Source organism: Leopardus geoffroyi, chromosome X, assembly GCF_018350155.1.
Source record: "Leopardus geoffroyi isolate Oge1 chromosome X, O.geoffroyi_Oge1_pat1.0, whole genome shotgun sequence".
Lineage (NCBI taxonomy): Eukaryota > Metazoa > Chordata > Mammalia > Carnivora > Felidae > Leopardus > Leopardus geoffroyi.
The window spans coordinates 80,795,684-80,802,703 of NC_059343.1; the positions used below are offsets into that span (position 1 = coordinate 80,795,684).

A 7,020-nucleotide genomic window follows, 5' to 3' on the forward strand; every position below is an offset into this window, starting at 1 on the left:
GACAAGTTATATTCATAAAAAATATCTTATTGGAATCAGGGCTCAGTCAATGATTAACTGGGAAGCAGCAGTAAGGGAAGCTGTCACCACCCTTCATTTTTCACCCATTCTCATTGTTTTTCAGACGAGTTTCAATGAGCTGACTATTAAGCTGTGACTTCTTGGGTTGGGAGGCTAGATCTATTCTACTCTGTTTCAAGGCTGCTGTACCATACACATAAACACAGGAACACAGTGGTAACTGAACAATTAATAAGAACCATGATAAAATAATGTACTTAAAATTAAAAAATGCATAGTTAACACAATTGAATCACAAAAAAGGGCATTTACATACAGAAAATTTGCATGTACATTGCAGACCGAAACAGAACAATGTCATAAAAAATTCCACAAAAATAATAATAAGCATACCATATAAAAGAAGAATATATATGCCCTAGGTGTCTTTGGCCTATAAATACAGCTTAAGTTCATATTTTAGTATTATAGGAAGAGTTCAGATCCTTTTGAGAATTTATTTCTTACCTAAGAAATTCTCTCTATTGGGGCGCCTGGGTGGCTCAGTCAGTTGACCATCCGACTTCAGCTCAGGTCATGACCTCATGGTCTGTGAGTTCAAGCCCTGCGTCGGGCTCTGTGCTGATGGCTCAGAGCCTGGAGCCTGATTTGGATTATGTGTCTCCTCCTCTCTTTGCCCCTCTCTTGCTCACACTCTCTTTCTATCTCTCTCAAAAATAAACAAACATTAAAAAAATTATATAAAAAAAGAAATTCTCTCTATTATTGGTATACTGTTTCCTAGTATATTTCTGTTGTGCTTTCACCACTAAGTTATTCTACCTGGCTTACACATTTTTGAAAATTATGAGATCAAATTTAGTGGCTCATAAGAAAGGTGGAATAGTCACAAGGAAACAGTATTCAGCATTTGTTCTATGACCAATAAAGTGGTATGATTCATTCAGGCCACCCACTGAATGTAAAATATGTCAAAGAGAAAGGGAGAAGCAGTTGCCAGAGGCCCTCAAAAGTCTAGCTAAGACCTAGAATCAAGTTCATTTGCCCAATCTGCTTTCTGGAAAATGAACTCAATTAATTTTGTAATTTCATGAGATACCCTGCAGCCATTAGGCAATTTAAAAATATCAACACCTGGGTTCAAATAACTCCAGTAAAAGATATGAAAGTGAGCATCAAGAACTCCCTGAATTAGTTGAAGTTTTACATGTTTCCTGGAAATGAAGATTCAGTGGTTAACACCCTGAATAGACTACTTAAGCTTTGTGTTCCCCTTTGCTGGTGCTTTGGTTAACATCATAATTGTTTGTAATAGGGCATGACGGATATTGCCTGGAAGAAGTCTGCACCAAAACTAGGTAAAGACTATATACCCAGACGAGTGTTACTAATGATGCAAGCTTGTACTTGTCTTTATGCAAGGACAGAATCTACTTTTGAATGGATAGTACAGTGGACATCTCCTATTTGTGTGCTCTGTGGGCAGTACTTGAATTTGGACCTGTGTACATCTTAATTACTGAAAAATGTTTTCCCATTGAGAAAAGGCTTTGAGGCTTGGTGGTCAAAATTTTAGAAAATATTAATAATATTAACATGAGTGCTCGCTTTGGCAACACATACAGTAAAATTGGAATGATATAGAGAAGATTAGAATGGCCCTTGCACAAGGATGACATGCAAGTTCATGAACATTCTATATATTTTTTAAGTATAACGATATTAACATGAATAGTAGCTATACTTATTGAAGTACTTACTGTAACTCTCACTGTGCTGAGTGCTTTACATACATTATTTCTTAAGTTAATTCATCCAAAACACTAAATCAGTGATACTCAAAATGTAGCCTTTGAACCAGTGCTGGTAATGTACTGATGGTTTTTCCCAGTCCATGGTGAGATGAATATAGCAACTTCTTACTAGACATGTCTCCAGAGGCAAGGGAAATAAAAGCAAAAATGAATTATTAGGACCTAATCAAGATAAAAAGCTCTGCACTTCAAAGGAAACAATCAACAAAACCTAAAGGATACTGACAGAATGGGAGAAGATATGTACAAATGACAAATACATATGTACAAATGACATAGTATCTAAAATATATAAAGAAATAACCAAACTCAACACCCAAAAAAACAAAATCCAGTGAAGAAATGGGAAGAAGACATGAATAGACACTTATCCAAAGAGGACATCCAGATGGCTAACAGATACATGAAAATATGCTCAGCATTGCTCATCATCAGGGAAATACAAATCAAAACCACAATGAGATACCACCTCACACCAGTCAGAATGGCTAAAATTAACAACTCAGGCAACAACAGATGCTGATGAGGATGAGGAGAAAGGGGAACCCTTTTGCACTGTTTGTGGGAATGCAAGCTGGTACAGTCACCCTTGAAAACAGTATGGAGGTTCCTCAAAAAATTAAAAAGAGAACTACCTTATGACCCAGCAATTGCACTACTAGGTATTTCTCCAAAGGATACAAAAACACTAATTAGAATGGGTACATGTAACACAATGTTAATAGCAACACTATCAAGAATACCTAAGGTATGGAAAGAGCCCAAATATCCATCAACTGATAAATGGATAAAGAAGATGTGGTATGTATGTGTATATATATATATATATATATATATGTATATATATATATATATATACACATATATATATATATAGACACACATATATATATGTATATACATATACACACACACACATATGTGTGTGTGTGTGTATAAGAATACTACTCAATGATGAAAAACAATTAAATCTCACAATTTGCAACAATGTAGATGGAACTAGAGGGTATCATGCTAAGGGAAATAAGACAGTGGAAAAAATATACAATATGATTTTACTCATATGTGGAATTTGAGAAACACAACAGATGAACATAGGGGAAGGGAAAGAAAAATAAGACAGAAACACAGAGGGACGCAAATCATAAGAGACTCTTAAATACAGAGAACAAACTGAGGGTTGCTGAGGGGAGATGGGTGGGAGGATGAGTTAAATAGGTGATGAGCATGAAGGAGGGAACTTTTTGGGATGAACACTGGGTGTCATATGGAGAGATGAATCACTGGGTTCTACTCCTAAAGCCAAGACTGCTCTGTATGTTAACTAACTTGAATTTAATTTTTTTTAATTTTATTTTTTATTTTAAAAAAAGGCTAAAACAATAACAACAAAAAGAAACTGAGTTTACAAACTGTAACCATGTTGACATTGTCAAAATATCCTAGAAAGCGCTTGTCTCATTGAACAGGATATTTTCTAGCTCAGGTGTTGTTGAACTAATGTGATGAGTCATTTTGATGCAAGCTGTGGTGTAGTCATGCTCAGTTAGGACCACATTATAACATGTGATATTTTAAAACCAGTTTACCAACTAAAACACAAATTAAAATAAATCCATTTCTTTCATTGAAGGATTATTTTACTATGATTTTACAGGTTAAAATTTTGGAACTGGCTATCAACGGACTCCAGAAAATCAATTTTGAAATAACATCATTTCATTTTGAGTAAAAGTTAAAAATGAATAACTTGACCTTGATGAAATTGGTTTAAAATTTCTTTTACTCATGTTAACATACTTATATGAGAAATGTTTTTCTACTCTGTTATTAAAACAAAACATAGAATGAATCACATATACATTATTCCTTGCAAGTAGCATTGGCAACAATATAGCCTAGATCATGTAAATTAACTAGCCAGAAGCAATCTCATTTGTTACATTAAAAACTTTAGATATTGATATACACAGCATCTTTCAAAGTGTGCATATAGGCATCCAGTAATCACTATTTTATTCAAGTAACCATTAATTGCCTATATTTACATTTTCAATGCATAATATACAGGTTTTATAATTAATTTTTTCTTATAATACCTGTTCTCATATACATTAACATATAATTTCATATTTGTTAACTAATGAAAATATAGACTTGTATTTGTATTTAATTTCTTTTTAGTAATTCAATGATGAATGAAGTTTTTAAAAATATCTAATCCTTCATTAGAAAGTTTGACAAGTACTTCACTAAATTCAATGCATGGAGCAAATTCTCAGTGTTAGGAACAATGATGATGATGACCATGGTGTCATTTCTCATGTAACTACAATGGAAGCCCAGTGAAAATGTAACTGTAGTTATCCTCATACTTCAAATAGGAAAACTTAGATTCAGGAAAGTTAAATAACTGGTTCAGTGTCATACAACTAAGTGATAAAAGTCAAGAATCACACCTAGGTCTGTCTGTCTGATTTTCAAATCCACTACCAGTATGGTGCCTTCCCTTTATACACATACATGCATATATAATGCCAAACCTATAGAACATTTGCAAGTATAGAGGTATAGGCCAAATTTTTTTTCCTCCTAAACCACTGGAGAGTAAGTTGCCAGCATGATGTTTCATCAGCCTGAATATTTTATTTTTTATTTACTACAATAAAGGGCATTCTCCTATATAACCACAATATAACCATCAAAATCAGGAAATTAACATTGCTATATCACAGCCACCTATTTTTCAGATCTCAAATCAAGTCTCCCCATTTTCCCAGAAATATCCTTCACAGTAAAAGGATCCAATTAATAACCACACACTGCATTTGGTTTTCATACCAGTTTAAGTTCTTTCACTAAACAGTTCCTGAAGCTTTACTTTCATGACGATTATAACATTAAAGATTGTAGGCCAGTATTTTTTAATTTTTTTATTCAAGTATAATTAACATATAGTGTTACATTAGTTTCAGGTGTACAATGTAACATTTCAACAATTCTGTACATTACTCAGTGCTCAGCACATTAAGTGTGCTCTTAATCCCTTTTATCTACTTCACCTGTTCACTCATCCACCACCCTTTTGGCAACACCAGTTAATTCTCAATATTTAAGAATCTGGGTTTGTTTGTTTTTTGTCTCTTTGTTTATTAATTCGTTTTGTTTCTTAAATTCCACATGTGAGTAAAACCATATGGTATTTGTCTTTCTCTGACTGACCTATGGTACTTGGCATTATACCTTCTAGATCCACCCATGTTGTTGTAAATGGCAAGATTTCTTTATTTTTATGGTGGAGTAACATTCCATTCTGGATATGGAGTCAGTGTTGCCATTTTCTTTGGGTAAATACCCAATGGTGGAATTACTGGGTCATATGTTAATTCTATTTTTAATTTTTTAAGGAATCTTCATAGTGTTTTGTACAGTGGCTCCACCATCTTGAATTTCCACCAACAGAGCATGATAGTTCTTTTCTCTCCACATTCTCACCAACATTTGTCATTTCTTATCTTTTTTATTTTAACCATTTTGACAGGTGTGAGATGATATTTTATTGTGGTTTTAATTGGCAGTTCCCTGATGATGAGTGATGTTGACCATCTTTTCATGTGTCTGTTGGCCATCTATGTATCTTGTTTGGAAAGGTATCATTCCATGTCTTCTGCCCATTTTTAATTGAGCATTTTTAATTTTTAATTTATTTGTTTTTCTTGTGTTAACTTGTATGTTCTTTATATGTTTGGGATACTAGCCCCTTAACGGATATATAGTTTGCGAATATCTTCTCCCATTCAGTGGGCTGTCCTTTTTTGTTGGTTGGTAGTTTCATTCACTGTGCAAAATCTTTTTATTTTAGTGTAGCCCCAATAGTTTAACTTTGCTTTTGTTTCCCTTGCCCCAGAAGACATGTCTAGAAAGATGTTTCTACAACTGATATCAAAGAGATTACTTCCTATGTTTTCTTCTCTGAATTTTATAGTTACCTGTCTCACATTTAGGACTTTAATCCATTTTGAGTTTATTTTTGTGTATGGTGTAACAAAGTCGTCAAGTTTCATTCTTTTCCATGTAGCTGTCCAGTTTTGCCAACACACTCTGTTGAAGAGACATTTTTTTTTACATTATATATTCTTGTCTCCTTTGCCATAAATTAATTGAGCATACAATTGTATATTTATTTCTGGGTTCTCTGTTCTGTTACATTGATCTTTGTGTCTATTTTTGTGCTTGTACCATACAGATTTGATTACTACAGATTTGTAGTATATCTTGAAATCTGGAACTGTGATACCTCCAGCTCTTTCTCAATATTGCTATCGCTATTCAGAGCCTTTGTGGATCAATACAATTTTAGAATTATTTGTTCTAGTTCTTTGAAAAATGGTGTTGATATTTTGATAGAAATTGCATTAAACTGTAGATCGCTTTGGGTAGTATGGAAATTTTAACAATATTAATTCTCACAATCCATGAGCATGGAACATCTGTCCATTTGTTTGTGTCATGTTCAATTCTCTCATCAACGATTTATAGTTTTCAGCATGCAGGTTTTTCTCCTTGCTTAAGTTCATTGCTTGCCATTTTATTATTTTTGATGCAATTGTAAATGGGATTGTTTTCTTAATTTATTTTTCTGCTACCTCATTATTAGTGTATAGAAATGCAACAGATCTCTGTATATTTATTTTGTATCCTGTTACTTTACTGAATTTATTTATCAGTTCTAGTCATTTTTAGAGTCTTTATTATTTTCTATATAGAATATCATGCTATCTGCAAATAGTGAAAGCTTTACTTCTTCCTTACCAATTTGGTTCTGTTTATTCCTTTTTCTGGTCTGATTGCTGTGGCTAGGACTTTAAGTACTATGTTTAATAAAAGTAGTAAGATTAAACATCCTTGTCTTTCTCCCGATCTTACAAGGAGAAGCTCATAGGCTTTCACTATCGAGTATGATGTTATCTGTGGATTTTTCATTTCTGGCCTTTATTATTTTGAGGTATGTTTCCTCTAAACCGCTTTGTTGAAACTTTTTATCATGACTAAGTGTACCCTGTCAAATGCTTTTTCTGCATCTATTGAGATGATCATGTGGTTTTGATCTTTTCTCTTGTTAATGTAATGAATCACACTGACTGATTTAGGAATATTGAACCACCTTCACATTCCAGGAATAAGT

The 7,020-nt window shown here is 33.4% G+C and overlaps 1 non-coding gene across 1 annotated transcript; it reads left to right on the plus strand.

Moving 5' to 3' along the window:
* The first annotated feature begins 1,621 nt into the window (after positions 1-1,621).
* Positions 1,622-1,729, plus strand: LOC123595487. Its single transcript, XR_006711190.1, has one exon. It is a non-coding gene; the product is annotated as a U6 spliceosomal RNA (small nuclear RNA).
* Positions 1,730-7,020: the final 5,291 nt, after the last annotated feature.